The 10406-nt window shown below is 45.8% G+C and overlaps 1 long non-coding RNA gene across 1 annotated transcript; it reads right to left on the minus strand.

The window, feature by feature from the left end:
* Positions 1 to 4153: 4153 nt before the first annotated feature.
* Positions 4154 to 10028, minus strand: LOC143442594 (uncharacterized). The gene is made up of 4 exons (XR_013110876.1): positions 9482 to 10028; positions 7469 to 7560; positions 6708 to 6774; positions 4154 to 6483 (listed from the first exon to the last, which is right to left on the minus strand). It is a non-coding gene; the product is annotated as an uncharacterized LOC143442594 (long non-coding RNA).
* Between the last annotated feature and the right edge of the window lie 378 nt (positions 10029 to 10406).

Genomic DNA, 10406 nt, shown 5'->3' on the forward strand with positions numbered 1-10406 from the left:
CTTTAGTACAACTTTTTCTCACAGATTTTATGCCACACATACATGTGTGTGTGTGTGTGTGTGTGTGTATTTGTGTGTGTATAGTTTATCTAAGAAAGAGTCTATCTATGTAGCTCTAGCTGGCCTAGAAGTTACTACATAGATCAGACTGATCTTGAACTCACAGAAATCCTCCGGTCTCTACATTCCAAGTGCTGGATTAAAGGTGTGGAACATTGCATTCTAGTGGATATATATCATGGCTGCTGAGAATTGAATCTGGATCTTTTGGAAGAACAGCCAGTGCTCTTAACTACTGAGGCATCTCTCCAGGCCCAGCCATATATTCTTTTTTTTTTCTTTTTTTTATTAGATATTTTATTTACACTTCAGATGCCATCCCCTTTCCCCATTCCCCTCCACCCCCCTTAGAAAACCCCTATCACATGCCCCCTTTTCCTTTTTGCATTTATACATTTTTTTTAAATAATGTTAATCATAAGCGTTATAAGTTTGGAATTGTTCAATCAGAGGTGTAACCCACTGACCGACCTAGATATAACAACTATCTTTGACTGGTGGAGATACATGAATATCTGCCTCCCTGTCTCCCCCCTCTTTCTCTCTTTCATCACCTAGCTTCTCCTATCCTTCTTCTCCTCCTCTTCTTACTCTTTTTCTTGCTCTCAGTACTCCTCCTACCTTAGCTCCTCCTACACATCACCCTTCCTGTTAAAATGAAACTTTTCTCTCAAAATACAATTAGAGCATAATTATGCCAATTTGTACCAGTGAGGTACAAGATAGTCCTAATACCCAGTCCATCATTTTGTTGACTAACCAGCACCTCTGTCATCTATCCTAACTAAAACATTTAGTTCTGAACCTGGCTTTAGGATGAATGTCAGCTGACTACCATCCACTCAAATCTTTTCTCTTACGGTAAATAGCTATAAGTTTTCAACCCCGTCAGAAATCCAGAATGACTGAGTTAACTATAATTGTGGGAAGCACAAAGCATAGCTTCTAAAACTTAGCCAATTTATAGAGACCTCTGAACACCTGAAAAGCCCCTATACTACCGAACGTTGGAGCATCAAATCTTCAGCCTTCTGGCCCAGAATCATCTGACAGACCTTGGTGATGCAGGATTATTAAGGACTGATTACTCTGTCTAGGCAGATATAATCAGTCGACTATTCTGCATGTGTGTCCTTTTCTGGACAGTAATTTGTCTGTAGATGGAGAGAGGCAATTCTTGCCTAGTGGCTGTTACCACACAACTGGAGTAACTCCAAGGATGCTCAATTTCTTCTTAGAATCCACGACAGGAAGCTGTCAGGAGCAGACAGGTCTCTAATCAATATGAACATTAATATATAAATATTTGTAGCATCAGTTCTATGGACTTCTGATGTTTTGAAAACCAACTATCCATGTAAGGTAACCTGGACTGTTTTCTGTTAACTCCTCTCGGCTATTTCTAAGTAAAATATGGAAAGCACCCTAACAATAAACTCAAAAATATGAATTTGCTATAGTCCCTTAACTCATAGGTTAACCATCCCAAATCAGTTAAAAAAGTTAAAAAAGCCAGCCATATATTCTTATCATTCAATTCAAAACACTTTCTCGTTTTTCTCCTGAGTTCCTCTCTGACCTATGGATTGTCTGGAAGCATATAATTTATAGTATAAGTCTTTCTACTTGTTGATTTCTGGCTTAATTCTTCTGTGGTGAGAAAATGCTCTGTGTGGAATTTCAGTCATTGGGAATATGTTAAAGATTTCTATCATCTCCTAGATTCCGGGTCACGTGTAACCAATGCTGTATGTAGAATCTTTTAGAAAGAGTGATCATCCCACAATCAGGCAAACAGAGTTATATTCCAGTTCTGTCAGCTCTGTTACATGTGCTGCCTCAGCCCTTCATATGCTTGCTGGCTTTTCTTTCTTGTCTACTTGTTCTCTCTGTTCCTAGGAAAGATGTGTTGAACTCTTCTACCATGGAGCTAGAGAAATGACTCAGAACTTAAAACATCGGCTACTCTTGCAAAGGACCTGGATTCGGTTCCCAGTACCAACATGGCAGCTCACAACTGTCTGTCAGTAACTCCAGTTCCAGGGAATCCAGTGCCCTCTTCTGGGCTCTTCTGGTACCAGGTATGCATGGAACACATGCAGACAAAACACTCATACAAAAAATACAATATTTAAAAAATCTAGTAAGATGGTGAATTCATCCCTTTTGATTTGATTTCTGTTTTAAGTTTACAGCTTTGAGGCTAATTTAACATTTTGTTTGTTTTGATGCTGACTGTGATGGTTTGAATTGCTTCATACAGTCTTCATTTAGATTCACCTGCCTCTTTATTCATTTATTCATACATTCATGAATGTTCTTATTGGACATTTGACCCTAGGTCACTGTCTTAGTGTTTCATGTCTGTGAAGAGACACCATGACCAAGGCAACTCTTATAAAAGAAAACATTTCATTGGGACTGGCTTACAGTAAGTTTCAGAGGTTCAGTCCATTGTCATCATGGTGGGAAGCATGGCAGCATGCAGGTAGATTTGGTGCTGGAGGAGCCAAGAGTTCTACATCTTGATCCTCAAGCAGCCAGGAGGAAACTGTCATCTGCACTGGGATGAGTCTGAGCTCTGAGCGGTAGAAGGAGAACTCAAAGCCTGCACCCACAGTGAAGCACTTTCTCCCGCAAGGCCACACCTCCTAATAGTGCCCCTCCCTATTCAAACCCCCACAGTCAGCATCTTTTACGTTCAGTGCTTTATCTGTGGCATCTTCATCCACTGGCCCTCATGGCTTCCTTTGGAGGAAGTACAGTTTGGTTAATGGCTGCTTTTTGATTTTCTATTTGTTTTACAGTTTTACACTTATGTATCTATCTGTGGTTTTCATTTATACTGCTAGTTAGTTAGTTAGTTAGTTAGTTAGTTAGTTAGTGGTGTGTGTGTGTGTGTGTGTGTGCACCCTTACTAGAATAGCTGTCCCCTGCCTGCCCCGTGTCTGCTCTTCCTGAGCAGGTGGCCCTGTCTTCCTCACTTTGGGACCACCCTCAGATCTTCAAAGACTGTACCTTACACCCATCCCTCTCCCTCCCCCTCCTTCCTCTTTCTCTCCCTCTCCTTCTAGATCAATAATTATGTGTTTTCTCTCAAAGTAGAAAAATCTACATTTTTTTAATGCTTTGGTCTGCATATATTTTTTTCTAACTTACCTTCATAATTACTTTTTTTCTTAAGCTTTGGATAAACATAACCATTAACCTTAAGTTTAGTCACATTTTTAAGTTTTCTATTTATTGCTACTGTGATGTTACTGAAAATATTCGTGCTGTCATTTTGCTTCTGGCATGAATTAGACTTGTTATTGTAAAGGTTTTTCACTTTGCTTTTTTGGGAAGAAGCCAGTGCATAGCCTCAGCCTCCCTCAAATCCCAAAGGACTGGGTTTACAGGTGTGGGATATGACACCAGATATTTAAAGTAGCATCATGACAGCATTGGAACAGCAGCATCAGAATCTCCAGTGGATATGTTTCTAGTGTCTATTTCCCCCTCTTGTTCCAACCCCATCACTGTCCATACTTGGTTATCTTTCATTGAATATTAGACATTCTGTATCAAATTATAGAAGACACTAGGGACCTTTAGCAGCATCCTTTTTTGGAGAAGAACTGTTTTTGCCTCTCTGCCTGGCACTCAAAATGAGTGACAGTCTTTCCCAGAGTCTGAGGACATTAGAACCAGGCACCAGCTTTAGTCTCAGGGCCTACCAAGTCTGAGCCACTGCCTTGGCTTTTCTTGGACAAAGGGGTTTCTCAGAACAGGAAGATCCAGTACTAAAGCCAGACAGTCAGGTGAACAGAGATAGAGGGTCACCACGATTGCTTTCTAGGACTCCAAGGAGTTGGGGTATCTGCTTTGACTCCTCCTTTGCAAGACATCTGTGCCAGGTTTTGTCGCCTGTCCCATGATGCTCCTCAAGTTTTGTCCACCTTTTTGACTGCATGCTCCTCACCGCCACTGGCTTCTCAGCATCACACCCGCAGCAGCCTGTGAACTGACACTGCCTTCAGAAGAAGAAGAACCCCGCCCCCGCCCCCGCCCCCGCCCCCGCCCCCGCTCCCTCCCTCCATCCCTGAGCCTCTCCTCTCTCCAGGAACTTGTCTTCTCAAGTCTTCCCTGTCCTGTGTTTACTCTAGTGCCTTCAGGCAGGTAGTGGCTAGGCAGCTTTTTCTAGTTGTTCTTGATGGGAGGTGTGGTCTGAAACATGCTAGTCCAACATCGTTGGAAGCAGAAATTAGACTGCGTGTTTTCAAGGCTTTTGAGTAGTGCCAAAATGCCCTCCAGAAAGATGGCAGAACTTAGCTTTCAGTTGTGGTCAGGAAATGTGGTTTATCTGAATCCTCCCAACAGTGGGCGTCACCATCGATACCAAAGACAGGTGACTTTGCCATTTGCTAGATATAGAAGTGGGTGGAGCTTCCAGATTTATCCTTCTGTGACTCGTGTGAGGTGGAGCCTTGGTTCCAGTTTCTTAGCCATCGTATTGGGTAAGAAGCAAGGGGCGTTGTGCAGTAGACCTGATGGCTGGAAACTGGAAAACAAGCTGTAGATGAGCTTGTGGCCAGAATCTGTTACAAGTTCATCCAAGGAGCTGGTTCATCAGGGGCCACTCCTTAACAAACATCAGTTTCCCTCTAAGGGGAGCTACTTTGTGCTGTGTGGCTCAGGAGCTGCAATCTGCACTACAAAGGCTGGGTACTGACAAAGGGACATGCCAGGTTCTGGAGAGCCTGTGGTACGATCACAAATACAGCAGTTAAGGAAAATGCAAGGTCAACACTCAAAATCCTGAGGGTAAAGGTGGGCAGGCACCTTTACTTTGCTTCTTCCCATTTCAGAGACCATTATCACAAAGAGAATGTTGCTTATGCAAGAAGGCTGTTTTGATGCTGCTGGAATCCCATGGCAAGAAACCAGGCTGGGATAGGCTGTCTCGGAACGTTTTTATCCTTCTGACTGTGGGTCCCATACAGAGGATGTGTAGGCAGCATCTTCCGCAGCAGAATACATTTGTGTCTGCATTCATTTCAGGTGTCTGCTTTCTAAATAACCCCTTGGCATGTGCCAAAGCAGCTGGACTTGGGCATTTAATTAGTCATTTTCAAAACAAGAGGGAAGGTCAAAGTGTTCTTAATTGAGGAGGGGGGAGAGCACCGCCCTCCTATTTGCCTCAATCCCAAAGCAATTCTCTCTGGGCTCCTTTGTGGCCACGAGGGCCATAATTCTGGAGCCAAATTTGGGCATCCCACAATGGTGGGTTCAAAGAGGGGTTTTCATTTCTAATTACCCCTCAGGTAGCCCCTGTACCCTTATCCAGTAAATGTGTAATTGGGAGTTCCCGCCTGGAGACTGAAGTCTTGGGCGACACAACTCAAAAGACAAGCTTTCCACTGGTCTAAATGGTCTTTTATAGCACAGACTTCCAGATACAGGGTTTTTTCTTTTTTTTTCCAAAGGCTTTATGTAGCAGTTAATGGCTGCAAGCAAATAGCCAAACCTCAGATCCTGACTGTATGCCAAATTCTTCACTAGGAGGGGAGACTCTCACAGTGGTGTTTGTTGTAAGTTGCTCGGAACAAGGAATATTTTACACCCATAAATAACTGCTTGGGGGGGGGAAGGGGGGACAGGTGAGCCATGGCAGGATATTTTTTTTCCAAGAAGAGGAACAGTAAACGTATTATGCCTCAAGAAATTTCCAGGGATGCCCCATATATTCCTCACAGGAAATACTCTAATTTTCCCTCCTCCTTGCCAATTTTCCCCACTTTTTATCTTAATGAACGAGGTTTGCTACGACCCATGTTAGAGCTAGTCTCCTTAACGGTTTTTTTTTTTTTTTCCGTATTGTTATTTGGAGACTGGGTTCTCTTCAAATTCCTTTCCACCTACACATGTGGTTAGGTTGGAACCGGCTGTCCAGACGGTATCAGTGGGCTGGGAGCTTCTGTGATACTGTGCACTAGCTGGGACGTGTGGAGTAGCCAGAGTCCCGGGAGCCACCAGCCTATGAAGACAAGATGAGGGTGGGCTGGAGAGCACCAGACTCACCAGAGTGATGTGGAACAAGCTTCTCCCATTACCTTGCTGAGGAGGGCTTTTACGTAACACTTTCTTATCCGGAGCAGAAGGAGAGCTTGGGAAATGGCTTCAGTCAAAATGGTTGAAAGCCGCAGGCTTGGAAAGAATAGTGGGAGCCTAACACATCCTCGGAAATCTCACCGGACAGGCACGGCTGGGGAAGCCAGCCTGTAACGTGAGGCCAGCCCTGTGTCATAGGTCTGTGGTACATACATGAGTCAGGTCTCTGGTTCCATGTTCTGTAATGTAGTGTTAGAAATTTGCTGGTCCGATACTTCCCACGACAAGAATAAGGAGCCAAATGCTCGGCTCAATAGGTGCCTCACAGACTGGCTAACAAGAGAGACCAAAGCAGTAAGGGTGAGGTGCTGAGAAGACCAACACAGAGACAAGAGGAGTGAGAGGGGCCAGGCCTCCCCCACCCAGCATTCCCAGGGGCATCTTAGGGCCACCCCTCCTGGACATCTGCCCTTGCCCAGTTCTTCCATCTCAACTGGGGCAGGACTCCCTGCCCACATGCTCTTCACTCCTATGGACACAATCCTTCCAGAACCCACCTTGACTGGACAGACAGATGTTCATGCCTCTGCATTGGCTTCCAGATCAACCGAGGCCTCCTGAGCCCTGAGACATGAGTGGGGGGGTGTTGCGAGTGGGGTCTGACATGCAGGAAGACAGGTGTACAAGAAGCTCACAACAACCTCTATGCTGGGATATTCCCTGGACTGACTGGGGAGGAGGCGGCATGCAGGAATATACCTGTCTCCTTCATGGAACAATAGAGCCACAGCAGACACCTAAGTTTCTGCACACAATGCCCTATGGTGGGTTCAGACAGAAATCATAAAACCAGGGGGTTGCCCAAATTGGTCATCCCACCATGATACATTTTAGGTACAGATGTGGGCCAAAGAGGAGAAAGGGGGCGATTGGGTTGTAGGAGGGTTTCTGGAGGGAGCCTTCCATCCTCAGGCAAGTTAAGGGCAGGATGAGTTGGGCTGTGAGGAGACAGCACCCACAGTCGGAGCCCAGGGCCTGGGCCAGTGAGATGGCTCAACAGCTGAAGAGCCTGCATCCAAGTCTACGTCCAATGGCCTCAGCTCGATTTCAGGACCCACACAATCGAAGAGAACCGGCTCCCTCTGGCTGACCTCTGACCGTCAGGTACATGGCATGCTTCATACATATGCCGCATGCATTAAGCAAACTAATTAAGCAAACAAGTCATAACCCAGGACCTGACTGCAGCCTAGTTAGGCTTTCCCTTTCAAGCTATGGAGATGAGTTACAAGAATCCCATAAGACCCCTGGGGCTCACCTGGTTCAGACAGAACAATGCTCTTGAAGCTCAGGAAAAATACCTTCTGTCTGCCCAGCAGAAGGAAGAAGGCCTATAGGGCAGGGAGGAGTCTGCGGGGAGAAAGAAGATACATTGGTGTGAGGGGGCTGCCAGGCTCAGGCTTAGCAACAATGCTGCCATTTCCTTCTCTGCTTGAAGTAAGTGCTCTTTTCTCTTTCCTGTCCACTGAGATCCACCCTAGTGTCTGTTGTTTTCCTCCCATCTGGCCCTCAGCCTGAGGACCTACCACGACTCCATAGTCCTGCCTGTAGCTGTAACAGTTATTTGTACACATTAGGGCATCTGACTTGTGTTTCATTCACCAATGTACCTCCAGCACCTCCCTGAGAGCCTGGGTCACTCACTGGCTCAGCCACCCTCCAAGCAAGGACAGCATGAGCAACTGACCCTTAGCTGAGGTGGATATTAGCAACCTCACCAGAGAGTCTCATCCTTCTTGTCAAGCTGACATCCTAGAGGGGAGATGGGAACGGACCGGACCGGTGCACAAGCAGACAAGACTGCTTCAGGGTGTAAGCCATAAACAAAGAAGCAGAAGCATAAGGCACTGGGGAGGTGGCTCTGGCCTGTGGCTGGGCAGGGTGTCTTTGAGAAGGCAACATCTCCTCAAGACTGATGAGGCATGAGGACAGAGGGGAGGTAAGTGGATGGACGAGGCAGAACCAGTGGCAGTGGGCAGGGATACAGGGAGAACTGTGTGTCCTGGAGCCTTGACCTCTTGGCTATTCTGTGCCTCTCTGTGTACCCACTGTACCCTCAAAGTGATTTCATCAAAGGGTAAACCCAGGTGCTCTCAGGAAAGGATAAAGTAAGGCTAGGACTCCAGCACCCTGAAGACCAGGGCTCAGTGCCTGGGGCAGAGGAAGATGGGCAGTGAAAACTTCTCTACTCCTCACCTCTTCTCCCCCAACCCCTGTCCCCTAGATCATCAAAGATACCAGGGTAGGAGAGCATGGGACGTTCATAAGAATGAGGTCCTGCTCCAACAGGGCATTGCAGTCCTGGGTCCTACGCCCACTGTTAGCAGAGGCACCAAGTGCCCAAGGTGACTATCATGCAAATACCTCCTAGAACCTTCCCCTGAGATATAAAAGAGGAGATATACTAGATATTGTCAGGTAAAAATCCCTCCACCCTGAAGCTTCTCAAGAAAATCTGATGCAGGTTGTGGCGTTGATTGCCATCTGCCACGGCTACAGTGTATTTGTACAAGGCTTGGCAACTTGCATTTGGAAAACTCAAAATGCAAAAGTTCACATAAATATTTTAATACCATTCTTAGATGCAGCATTCCAGGCTAAGCCTCTTAATTAACCTCATATCTGCAAGGTGTTTGAAGATGAAAGGTTTGATCAGGAATGTATTAGTGGCCCAGCAGGAGCCCCCTCCCACCTCAGCACACACTTGTTCCCATAATACCCTTCACAAAGGCCAGCCACGCCCACCAGAAACCAGGACAGAAGACACTCCAGCCAGGAGCAGGGCCCCACTGCCAAGACTTAGACCCTTTCACCGGTGCCTGTGAACTTGCTCCAATTCCTACAGGGCAACAAGACACGGGCTGGTTAGGTACAGTGTGCTTGGATATATGCTGTAACCCCTTTTCATCTGAGAAATTCATATTGTTTTTAGTTTTATAACACAAATAATGTCAACTTACTGTTGAAACATTAAAATTATGAACAAGTCATAATTTGGGACGTCATAGCACTACAAGGCCTAAAAGGTAGATTTTTCTAAGTTCAAGGACAGATAAACTGGTCTACACAGCAAGTTCAGGGCTAGCTAGGCCCACATGAGAGCCTGACTTGGAGGGTAGAGGCATGGGGCAGACAAATGAAAGAAAGAGACAGAGACAGACAGACAAAGAGACACAAAGACAGAGAGATAGAACTAATGAATTATGGGAAAACAAGTCCATAGCAGCCCAACCCCTCTGTTCAGTTTTTTAAGTTTCCTCCATTTACACACCCACATGCTCCTTCTGGTTGTCACAGCCAAGAAACAAATCGCTCCAGAGCTGAAGAACACAACCACCATTTACGATCCTGGGCCAGGAGAAGGATGTGGACAAGGTATAGTAGTGGGCAGCTCACCTCTGTCCCATGATGTCTGGCTCCTACTCTGGAACACTAAAAGGCCCAGAATCCCTAGAAGGCTGCTTACACACATCTCCGGCAGTCAGGTGGTTGTTGGCAGTTGTCACGTTTCTTCAAGCGGTTATGGTTTCCTTAAGGCGTGGCAGCTGGGTTATCTCAAGATAAAGCTTTTCTAATGTTGCAGAAGTCAGGTGTGTCACTTCCACCCACCCCTAGCAATTAATGCACTGGTTCTCAACCTTCCCGATGCTACAACCCCCCTTTAATACAGTTCCTCGTGTTGTGGTGACCCTCAACCATAAAACTATTTTCGTTGCTACTTCATAACTGTAACTCCATAACTGTTAGGAATTGCAATGCAAACATTTAGGTTTTCTGATAATCCTAGGCAAACCCCTATGAAAAGGCCGTTCAACCCTGCGGGGGGTTGCAACCCACAGGTTGAGAACCACACTGTGTCAGTGGCCCAAACACTAAGGCCTGCCAGGTTCAAGGGGAGGGAAACAAACTTTCACCTCCAGGCAGGAAACAGCAAGGTTCTAGGAGAGCCTTTGGGATGAGAGATTATTCTGGGTCACTTTGGAAAATTTAATGTGCCATGTTAAACGTTTCTAAAAAACTTTATCCTTGTATATATGAAAGTGTGCACATGTGTGCATGATTGCATGTTTGTGTTTGTGTGTGTGGTGTGAATGTATGTCACATGTGTGCTGTACTCAATGAGATTAGAAAGGGTATTGGGTCTTGAGAACCAAACTCAGGGCCTCTATGAGGGTAGAGTCTTCACCACTGAGCCT

The sequence above is a fragment of the Arvicanthis niloticus genome, chromosome 1 (genome assembly GCF_011762505.2).
Source record: "Arvicanthis niloticus isolate mArvNil1 chromosome 1, mArvNil1.pat.X, whole genome shotgun sequence".
Taxonomy (NCBI): Eukaryota; Metazoa; Chordata; class Mammalia; order Rodentia; family Muridae; genus Arvicanthis; species Arvicanthis niloticus.